The sequence below is a fragment of the Gossypium arboreum genome, chromosome 7, assembly GCF_025698485.1.
Source record: "Gossypium arboreum isolate Shixiya-1 chromosome 7, ASM2569848v2, whole genome shotgun sequence".
NCBI classification, from domain to species: Eukaryota; Viridiplantae; Streptophyta; class Magnoliopsida; order Malvales; family Malvaceae; genus Gossypium; species Gossypium arboreum.
In genome coordinates, this window is record NC_069076.1 from 24,322,205 (window position 1) to 24,334,521 (window position 12,317).

General features: G+C 35.2%; 1 non-coding gene across 1 annotated transcript; it reads left to right on the forward strand.

Annotated features, from left to right (window-relative positions):
• The first annotated feature begins 619 nt into the window (after positions 1–619).
• On the forward strand, positions 620–726 carry LOC128296202 (small nucleolar RNA R71). The gene has a single exon (XR_008286751.1). It is a non-coding gene; the product is annotated as a small nucleolar RNA R71 (small nucleolar RNA).
• Positions 727–12,317: the final 11,591 nt, after the last annotated feature.

Consider the following 12,317-nt stretch of genomic DNA (forward strand, 5'->3'; position numbering starts at 1 on the left):
TTGTTGATTCTTAAGTGCTGTATCGGTATTTTGGAAACGGGTTTCTGACACCGAGATGAATTTTGAAAGCATCTTTTCAAGGTTTGGTTTCTTCTCTTGTTTATAAGGTGGATGTTGAAAACCCTGAGGGTTTTTTGGCTTTTGATTCCCTTCACCACCCCAGGAGAAATTTGGGTGGTTCCTCCAACCTGCATTATAAGTATTACTGTATGGGTTATTTTGGGATCGGAAGTTATTGTTACCCATATAGTTAACTAGTTCTTCTTCAGTTGTAGGATTAAAGGGTTGGTATTCTGTCTGCACACCTCCGCCACTTGAGTCACACCTCATTACTGGATGTACCTGCATAGAACCAAGTAAACCGTCAATCTTTTTATTGAGAAGTTTTACCTGATTAGAGAGCATGGTGACCGAATCGATGTTACAAACGCCGACTGTTTTCATTGGCTTTGTCCTCATAGCTTGCCACTGATAGTTATTCAGTGACATCTCCTCTATAAATTCATAGGCATCTTCCGGTGTTTTATTGTTGATAGTTCTGCCAGCAGCTGCGTCAACCATTTGCCGAGTCGAGGGATTCAGACCATTGTGGAATGTTTGTACTTGAAGCCTAAGCGGTAACCCATGGTAAGGGCACCTTTTCAGTAAGTCCTTGTATCTCTCCCATGCATCGTAAAGTGTTTCTAAATCTATCTGCACAAAAGAAAAGATATCATTACGTAATTTATCCGTTTTAGCCGGCGGAAAATATTTTAGTAAAAATTTCTCAGTCATTTGTTCCCAAGTAGTGATAGACCCTCGTGGTAACGAGTTCAACCATTGTTTAGCTTTGTTTCTCAGTGAAAAGGGAAATAACCGAAGACGAATGGCATCATTAGAAACGCCATTGATTTTGAATGTATTGCAAAATTCCAAGAAATTTGCTAAGTGAGCGTTAGGATCTTCATCCTGTAAACCATTAAACTGAACGAATTGCTGTATCATCTGAATAGTGTTAGATTTTAGTTCAAAAGTATTTGCAGCTACAGCAGGTCTAACTATGCTAGATTCAGTTCTTGTTAAAAGAAGTTTAGCATAACCATACATAGTACGTGGAGCAGGATTTTGATTAGCCGCAATTGCAGGAGGTAGCTGATTGCCTTGGTTTTCAGCCATCTTATCAGTTGGAGGTTGAATATTGTCTTCTTTCTTGATCTCTATGTATCTTAAGCTGCGCCTTATTTCTCTTTGATTTTTGCTAATTGTACGATCGATTTTTTCGTCAAAAAGTAATGGTCCCAACGGGTTTCTTCTAGTCATAAACTATAAAAACCTGCCAAGAGAGAGAAAAAGTAAATTAATAAATAATAAAATAAAATAAAATTGCAAGAAAATAAACGCCTAAAGTAATAAAAATTTAGCGTTCCTAATATTTTAGTTCCCCAGCAACGGCGCCAAAAACTTGATCGCGTGATTTGTAACAAGTAATAAATATTTATAATGAAGATTAAACCTAGACTAACTATCATCACAACGAAAAGGCAAGCACACCTATCGAACAATAGTATAGAAATGGCAAGACCGGGATATCGTACCCAAGGGAACCAAAAGTACTAGTAATAACTATCTTTTTATTATCTAACCTAGAAATAAATAGGGGTTGCTTATTAAACTAATTAACTAAACTAATTAACTAATTAAAATAAAGTAAAGAGAAAAGTTAGAAAAAGACTTGAAGAAAATTAATTTGATAAAGACGGCACCCAAGGAGGAACCCACCTAGATTTCACTTGTTATCTGACTCTGAACCGGACGATTTATTCACTTGACTTGATCCGTGAGACTCCATAACCTATGTTATTATCCCTTTCGAGACTAATAACGTCAACCCTCAGTTGAATTAATCGAAATTTCTTTCTTAATTAAAACCCCTAGCGAAGCAGTAAATCACTCTATGGACTCCCATATTAGGTTTCACCCTAATCCGGCAAAATCTCGTAACCCTATTTTTAGGCGTTCGATCAACTCCGCTTAATTATGCCAAATCTACTCTTAGACAGAGACTTTTGCTCCTCTGCATAAGCACATCAAATCATGAATTAATACCTGAAATATTAACTCAAGCATTAAGAACACATAATTAAGAACAAATCAAGTATTTATCATACAGTTCAGATAATAATAACAAGATCCATCATAGGTTTCAACCCCCTTAGGTATCTAAGGGATTTAGTTCATAATAAGATAAGAGTACATCTCGAAAATATGAAAATAACAAAACATAAAGAAAACTCTAAAACCCTTGAAGGAATTTTGAGAGAGATCTTCAGTCTTGGAGTAGCTCCGGCTTTTGAGATGGATCGTCTGGCTTTTTTCAAGTAATTACTGGTGTGTGGTTCTATATTCCAGAAAAGTTTCGGAAGAGGCCCCCTTTCCAGGTCATACTTAGGGTGTTTATATAGGCTTTGGATTGTCTTTCTTCCTCCCTAAGTACCCTTTTCCATTTAAAATACAACTCATTGAAAAAGGGACACACCCGTGTGCCACGGTCGTGTGATGTGTTTGCTAGGTAGTATTCAATCCGTTAAATTGCACACAGTCGTGTGGGTCAATGGCCAGGCCGTGTGAATCGTGAGAGCCTTGGTCGACACTAGCCTGTGTGTCAAGGCTTAGGCCTGTGTTCTTCTTGATTTGGTTCGTTTTGTCCCTTTTTAGCTTGTTTTTGGCTCCTTTTGACTCTTGGTTCTCTCCTAAGTACAGAACATGAAATAACTGGATTAAGAGCACCAAAATCCACAAATCTAGTAGTAAACATCCATAAATATGCTAAGTATTTGGGGTAAAACTATGTATAATTTGGCATTTATCACCCACAATAGCCGGTTATCTATGCATCCGGGTAGTGCAAAAATGTATAATGATCTAAAACAACATTATTGGTGGTCTGGAATGAAAAAAGACATCTCTGAATTTGTTTCTAAATGTTTGATCTGCCAGCAAGTTAAAGCTGAACATTAGGTGCCATCTGGTTTGCTACAACCAATTATGGTTTGGGAGTGGAAATAGGATCGAGTGACAATAGACTTTGTTTTAGGTTTGCCCCTATCTTCGATTGCAGTCAATCAATCGACAAAATCAGCTCATTTTATTCCGGTTCGATCCGATTACTCGCTTGATAAATTAGCTGAGTTATACATTTCCAAGATTGTGAGATTGCATGGTGTTCCATTATCTATAGTATCAGACAGAGATCTAAGATTCACATCACGATTTTGGAAGAAATTGCAAGATGCTTTGGGTACTAATTTGCACTTCAATACTACTTTTCACCCGCAAATGGATTGATAAGTTGCATTCTTGAGTTTAAAGGTACGCGGGAATAGTATTTGCCTTTGATTGAATTCGCTTATAATAATAGTTTTCAATCAAGCATTAAAATGACACCATACGAAGCTTTATATGGTCGCAAATGCCGTACACCTTTGTATTGGATGGAGCTCAGCGAAAATAAGATTCACGGGGTTGATTTGATAAAAGAAATGGAACAGAAAGTGAAAGTGATCCGAGATAGTTTGAAAACAGCTTCTGATCATTAGAAATCTTATGCGGATTTGAAAAGTAAATATATTGAGTTTGAGATTGGTGATAATGTAACACCCCGAATTTGGGCCTAGAAGTATTGGGCCTTGAGTGTGGGTCCGTAAGGAGGTTTTATATAGGTATTTAATTATGTAATGAAATGACACAATTAAATGTCCGCTTTGGTGGTTAATGGCCCTGAGAAGTGTTAGAGAAATCTTGGGTTCAAACTTGGGTTTTAGCAAAAATTTTGGTATTAAATGAAAAAAACCTGGATGCTTGGATGAGGGTTTTTAAATTATTGTGGTAAATAAATGACACAATGAAGCTTGTAGTCTAGTGGTTGTGGCGTCATTAAGGTTGTATGGGAGCACTGGGTTCAAGCCTTGGCTCTTGCAATTTATTTTGTTTTTTTAAAGGAACCGGACTTTGGCCTTTAGACCTTATAATTAATTGGGGATAAAATATAACACTAAAAGCCTTGTGGCTTAGTGGCAAGTAGCGTGTGGAGCATCGAGGGAGGCATGGGTTCAAATCCCATGGCAAGCAAAGAGCATTTATTTTGCTAAAAGGGGCGGCAAGAGTTGGTGTTGAATTTAAACTCGATGTTGGAGGATCCCACATCGGAAGCTAACATAAGAGTGGATACAAAGTCGGCTTTAAATAGAGGACCCATGAGGAGAGTAAAGGCACCTTTCTTGGTGATCCCTTTCATTGTATGGCGTGCTCGTTTGGGTTGGGCGTCGGCTAAGAGTGCTCGGAGCGTGGATTAACTCCATCTCCTATCGTGTGTATTTCTTACTACTCTAGGCAGAGGATGGCTACTTGAACGCGATGGGCGAAAGGGGTCATAATGGGCCTAATGGGCCTCACAGCCCAATTGGATAAGTTGTTTGATTGTGTAGTAAATATTGGACTAGGCTAGGTGAATCTAATATTTGTGGCTAGATTTGGGCTAAACAGGCCACACGAGCGTGTGGGCCCATTTGGGCGAGAATAGGCTTTAGAGCCATTAGTATTGTTATCCATGTTTAGAATACTTTAGTTTACCAATTATTGAAATACCTCGACTTGTAAAATTACCAAAGTACCCCTGATTTACATAATTATCGTTTTACCCTCGATTTATAGAAGTACCGTTTTACCCTTGATTTATAGAATTCTTGTTTTACCCTTGATTTCTGTAATTACCATTTTACCCCCGATTTACATAATTACCATTTTACCCCGTTTTACCCTCGACTTACAGAATTACCGTTTTACCCTCGATTTACAAAATTATTGTTTTACCATCGATTTATAGAATTACTATTTTACCCTTGATTTACAGAATTACTATTTTACCCTTGATTTACAGATTTATAGAAATACCCTCAATTTGTAAAATTACCAAAATACCCCTAGTTTGTAAAATTACCAAAATACCACTGGTTTGTGAAATTACCGAAATACCCTCAATTTTTAAAATTACCAAAATACCCCTGATTTACAAAGTTACAGGAATACCCTTGACTTTTTAAAAATTATAGAAATACCATTGGTTTACAAAATTATTGAAATACCCTTGGTTTGTAGATTTACCAAAACACCCTTGTAGGATGAAATGACTAAAATACCCCTATTAGGTAAAAAGACCGTAAAGCCCCTGTAGGGTAAAGTGACCGTAAAGCCCTGTAAGGTAAAGTGACCGTAATACCCTTGTATGGTAAAATGACGAATATGCCCTTATGTTTCATTATGGTGATGTGCTTAGGATTTACATATATTGATATTGGATTAGTTAAGTTTGAGTGACGGTGGTGGTTATCGAGGTGATTGATTATGGAAGCGTTTCAACTTCAACCCGTAATGTGTGTACTAACCTTCGTAATAGCTTAGATTAATATTTCTTTGAAAAGCAAAGCTTCATATTTTAGTGATTCGGAATTAATATTTAGATCTATTTTCTCGCACATTTAAGTTGGATTCTAGCGGATATGGGGTAGGAAGGTATTTGGAACGTTCTTCAATGAGTAGATCTCTTGGTAAGTATTCGAACCTTCTTTCCATTTGTATCTTGTGGTTTAAGAAAAGTGAAAACCCTCGTCGACTAAGGCTAAAAGGGTTTTTGGTGTTATTTGGTTTGTTGGTACTAGTGAGGATTAAAGGCTACCGATCGAGGTGTGTGAAAAGCTTGGATCATCGGAGTGACTAAATCTAGTCATCAACTTGCAAAGGTATGAACCCAAGGGCCATTGTGGATGGTGGGCGAATGTGTAAGTGATGATAATAGGTAGTTTTCGATTTGGTTTAATATTAACATGGTCTAATCTATAAGTGGTTGATTATAGGAGAAATCGCATAGGAGATCTCGTCAAGGAATATCGCAAATCGGTGTGTAACGAACCCTTTTCATAGCTTAAAGTGATAAAATGCGAAAAGCGAAAATCAAAATTCGGCATTTCGAGGACTTGTGAGCAGCGAACACTCACTAGTTAGTTAGAATCGATGAGGCGATGATCGAGAACGATAGAAATGGTAAGAATGTGATTTTTGGCGTTCTTGGTAAGTTGGGCCTCGAGGGGCCGAAGTGGGGCCCATTGGGCTTTCGGGCCCATTTGGGTAAAATTGGTAGAAAAGCGAAATATGTTAAATTGCATGTTAAGACTGTTATATCTTGTTATGGATATAGGCTAAATGGGCCTAGATGACAAAATCGGTGAGTAGGGCCCATCGGGGTTTTTGGCCCAATAACTCGTTTTAAAAGTAGGCCGAATCACTTGTATGCACCCATGAATTGTTTGTAATCAGTTAATGAACATGGAAACCCTAATTTTGGTAAAATTACAAGATTACCCTTATAATATGAAAATGACCGCTTTTGCCCTAGGTAAAAATAACCATTATACCCCTAGGGTTTATATATGAACTTAATGCATGGGATTTTGATAAACATGATATGTATGATATGCACATGACATGTATGATATGCACATGATATGTATGATATGCACACGAGATGTTCATAAATGCATTGGGTTGGGTTTTTATATGAATGGAGGAAGTGAAAAGGGCTTATGCCCCGATTATTAAAGGGCTTATGCCCGATTATCAAAAGGGCTTATGCCCCGATTATCAAAAGGGCTTATGCCCGATTATCAAAAGGGCTTATGCCCCGATTATCAAAAGGGCTTACACCCAGTTATTAAAGGGCTTATGCCTCGATTATAAAAAGGGCTTTTGCCCTGATTATTAAAAGAGGCTAGGCCTCGGTTATATGATAAAGCGCTAAGTTTGCCGGTGGAGAGTTATGGCGGGGTGGGTCGAGTTAATCCCACATAGTGTGTTGGTTGGTACGGGTGGAGAGTAGCGGATGGTGGGTTGAGTAGTCTCCCAGATGGGTTTGCATTATTTCATTGACATTATATGTGATATTGAAATGGGCCTATGGGCCATACTGCCACAAGTAAAGGCTTGCCCGAGAATATGAAATTTGAAAAGGCTTGACCAAAGATTATGAAATATGAAATATGAAAAGGGCTATGGCCCAATACATGTTTGAGATTGGATTTGGGCTTAGACCCAACAGTCAGTTATTGTTTTAGGCTCGAAAGGGCTTGTTGCACTGAGTTTCCAAACTCACCCCTTTCCTTAACCTTGCGGTGAGCCTTGATGTGGGGACTTGGGCGGAGGGATTGAGTGGCCACGGTGATTGTCTTTGGACTTTTAAATAAGCGTAGGTTTTCTTTAAATTTCTTTTAAATATTATTTATTTTGGGTTGTAATAAGGCCATTTTAACTTTCCTTTTATTTCTTTTCGGATTACTTTAATTTTAATAACTTTAAACACGGTTGATAATTATTCAAATGGGCTAGACTTAGGACGTGTTTTCAAAATGATACTTGTTTTCAAAATATCTCAACACCGCGATTAATCGATTTATCAAAGACGCCCACTTAAACAAATTTAAACTCGATATGACAAAGTGTGGCTATGGTTGTGGGCATGTCTAGGATTGGATCCAATTAAAGAGCTTGGTACTTAGCGACCTTCATGGCTCACCTCCTCTATCTCGGATACCTACGGTGCCCACTTCCATACACTTTGTTAACTCAACAAAATATATGGTTTTAAAACACTAAAAACGGAACGTGGGTTTTCAACTCCAATGTGGCACGTCAGATTCGGCCATAACGTTTGGGCCGGGTTTGGGGTGTTACAGATAAAGTGTTTTTAAAGGTATCTCCGTGGAAGAAAGTGCTTTGGTTTGGTAGAAAAGGAAAATTAAGATCGAGGTTCATTGGGTCGTATGAGATTATCGAGCGTATTGGGCCGGTAACGTATAAATCGTTGTTGCCACCAAAACTAGAAAAGATTCATAATGTGTTTCATGTATCGATGCTTCGACGATACAGATTAGATTCGTTGCATGTAATTTCTTCGTCTGAGATAGACATTCAGTTAGATATGGCTTACGAAGAAAAGTCGATCCGTATCTTAACTCGAGAGGTTAAAGAACTACAAAATAATAAATTTTGTTAGTAAACGTGATGTGGCATCGACACGGAATTGAAGGGGCTACGTGGGAGCCTAAAGATATTATGAGGCAGCAATATCCGAATCTGTTCAATGGTAAGATTTTCGGGGACGAAAATCCCTAAGGGGGAGAATTGTAATAGTTCGATTTAGACCTTAGTCGAAATAGTGGTTTCGGGACCACAAATTTGATTTAGAGAAATGTTTAAATATTATTTTCTGTGTTTATGATGTGTGAATTAGCATGTGTGAAAGTCTCATATGAAAATTTGAATGTTTGTGTGCTTAATTTAGAAAAAGGATCTAATCGTGTAAAATGTAAAAGTTGCCTGCTATATGTTAAAAGTGCCTAATTGATTTGGCTTTATTTATGAGAGGTCTTTATGTGGTAATTATACCATTTACATGGTTAATGGACATATATGGCCTTATTACAAATGATTTTTATATGTATTAATAAAGGGCAAATTTGGTATTTGATTAATAATATAAGTTAAATAAAACAAAGCTTAAAATAAACTCATTTTCTCATATTCATCAATCGAAAATCACACATAAAAGAAAAGAAAAGGATAGCTACGGTTCGACCATTGAATTTCTTGATTAATGTATGGATTTTGTTTGGTTTTTTATTATTTCTACTTTTTGTAATCGTTGCTTCGCATATTTTCGAACCCATACCTCAATATTTTATTTTGTTAATAATTTTGAAATATGCCATGGATGAATTCATGAGCTTTGTGATGTTATATGTTGAAATATGAAAGCTTGATGTTGGGTTTACATGTTTTGTCTTTGGATTTTTGATGAATTTGAGTAATTTGGGCTAAATTGTACAAATGTTATTTTGGGGGACTAAAATGTGAAATAAATAAAATGTATGGAATTTTATGAGAGCTATGAAAATTTGGCTAAGCTTGTGTACAAGCAAACTTTGTGTATTTTGTGATTTTATGAATTAGGGACTAAAGTGTTGAAATGTGAAAATGTGAGGGCTGGTTTGCAATATGCCTTAATTGTGTGTATATGGATTGGTTTGAATGGTTTAGTGAATAAAAGGGTTAATTTTGAATACATATAGATCAAGGAAAGAGGAATTCAGATTTAGACTGAGGGAAGTCGAAGGTTATTGAGTAAATAATCAGAGTCAACAACTTCGAGTACGAGGTAAGTTCGTATCTAAAACATGATGTTATAAGTATATTTTGATGCTTTTTTATAAATAGATTGTATCTACATTTAGTTTGGATGAATACGATGATAAATCAATGGTATTTGGCAATAAGTGTGTGATTGAAACTAGCTTCAGTTATATGAGGCACTAAGTGTGCGATAATAAGATAGTTTCGGTTAACTGAGAAAGCACTATGTGTGCAGAATTATTATGGGTTTGGCTAATCTTTAAAGCACTAAGTGTGCGGATGTTTAAAACATTGGTAATATTTGGAAAGTCTTAAAATATTCGAACAAGAGGTGAGAATGAAAATGAATGAATACGGGAATGTTCAGGTAACTTTAATACCTATGTGGTAGATGGTATTATGCATATAAAGTTTAATGAATTGGTGTAAACATATGGATGATGTTGGCATGAAATCGATAGATAAGTTGAGAATTTCTAAGTACTTATGTGTTAATGTTTCATATTTTATATACTGCTGATGATAATGGTACAAACTTACTAAGCTTTTGAAAGCTTACTTTGTGGGTGTGTTTGCATTGTTTTATAGATATCGAAGCTACTGTGAGCTCGGGGATCGTCAAGGATCATCACCACACTATCGACCCTAATTTTGGTACTTTGAAAATGTATATATTAAAGTATGGCATGTATAGGCTAGAAGTTGTGGAATTATGTTTTGTGATGTATATATTTAGCCATGTGATATGGCTTGGTATGGTTATGGATATGTCATGGTTTTGGTATAAGATATGTGATGCAATATAATATATTTGATATGTTTTAGTTGAACAAAAGAAATTGTAACAGCCCGATTTAGACCCTAGTTGAAACGGTGGTTTCGGGACCACGAATCTGAGTCAGAAAAATATTTAAAAATTATTTTCTGTGTTTATTATGTGTGAATTTGTATGTGTGAAATTTTTGTGATTTATTTTTGTCGTTTGAGTGTCCGATTAAATAATAGGACTTAATCGTGTAAAATGAAAATTTGGTGGTTAATTGTAAAAGGGCCAAATTGTTGTTGTCTTTCTTATATGAGGCATTTATGTTGCAATTTGACTAAATGGTTATAGCATGGACTATAATGACCATGAATTATAAAGGTTTTATGTATTATTATAAAAGTTAATTTAGTAAAACATGTAATAATATATGTTATAATAAAACTTAAAAATTAAAAAGCCATGTTAAAGTGTTCATATTTTGATCGAAATAAAAGAAGAAAGAAAAGAAAAGGAAGCTAGGGCATTCTACCATTGTTGAGTTTGATTTAAGGTAAGTTCAAGCTCGGTTTTTGATAATTTTTATGTTTTTGAGATCGTTGCTTCGAATACTGTCTGACCCATGCTAGAATTTCTGATTTTGATGAATATTTTGAATTATGTCATTGATGGATATTTAAGTTTTATGATGTTTGATGATTACTTATGGAATATAAATTTTGGATTAATATGTTTGTATTGGAAGTTTTGATGAATTTGAGTAATTAGGGCAAAATTGAAAAAATAATAAATTGAGGGACTAAAATGTGAAATAAATGAAATATATGGACTAGTATGAGTATAAGGACGATTCGGCTTAACTATATTGTTGTGAGATTTTGTGTATTTTTTGTTTTATACAATTAGGACTAATTTGTAAAAATATGAAATATCAGGGGTAAAATGGTAATTTTCCCATTTATGTGTTGTTGGAGCAAATTGAATGAAATTGTGTTTGAATGAGATTAATTTGAAATTGTATAGAACAAGAACAAAAGAAATCAGACTTGGATCGAGGAAAAGCAAAAATAGTCGAATAGTTGATTTACATCGTTCATTGATATCCAAGGTAAGTCTTTAAGCAATTAAACATTGTTAATTTTGAATGTAACTTAATTTAATATGCTGATTTGGAATTCATAGATTTATAGTATAGTTAGCCAAATATGATTAAGCATGGAAATAATGTATTTGAGTTTAATTTGACTGAGTTGTAACATTTGAAAGTTCGTATGAACTATATGGAATATCTGGAATTTTTGATATAGGAATTGTTATGTGACAGCTTTACAATAGTGATATTCAGGCTTTGAGCCTAGCAAGCCTTGTGCTGGTGAATTTAATCGGGCTTTATGCATAGCAGGCTTATTGCCGGTGTATAAAAATCAGACCTTAAGTCTTGCAGGCCTTGTGCCGGTGTGAGATACAGGCTTAGGCCTAGCAGGCTTTACGCCGGTGAATTATTATAAGTTTAGGCCTAAAAGACTTTATGCTGATGTGGTAATTGAATACGTTAAATGAGCTAAATGATTAGGTATGAGTTAGCTTATTGTTTTCTTGAGATAAGGTAAATAAGTAACCTGATATTTGTTACTAATTATGTGTGATACAAATGAGGATTACATGTGAATTTAGTATGTATATTCGGCTTTGTAAATAAAAGGTATTAATATTGTAGAATTGATTCTTGGATATATGCATATATGTGATTATGTATATTCGGCCATATAAGTGGTATATGTATATAATGTTATATTATGGTTCTTGAGCTTATATAAATGTGTATGTGTATGTTTGATTATATTAAGACATTATGGCTTTGAAAGTTGAATAATATTAGGTTAAATTAATTAAGTGAGCCTTTGGCCAAGGTAGATTTTGTGTATGAAAATGTGTTATTTATATCATTTGTAGGTTTGAGGTTAAGCTCGATAATGATAATGAAATTTGGATTAGCTTAAAATAAGTTGATTATATCATTGGGATGTTTATTTGCTTATAACTTACTAAGTTATTATAGCTTACTTTGTCTTTTCATGTTCATTCTATTTTATAGATTTTGGATTTAAGTTACAAGCTCGGGGATCGTCAGTAAAGTTCATCACACTATCCACTGTTTCGGTACTTAATAGTTAAACTCTAGTTATGGCATGTATAGGCTAGAACATATTTTTGAAATGTTGACTATGGTTTGTTTAAGGCCATGCGAAAATTGCTAAATTTCCATGTTTGATTTTGATTTAGTTTGCTTATGGATTGAGTTCATTTTGGTTTAAATGATATGTGATTTAAATAAGTA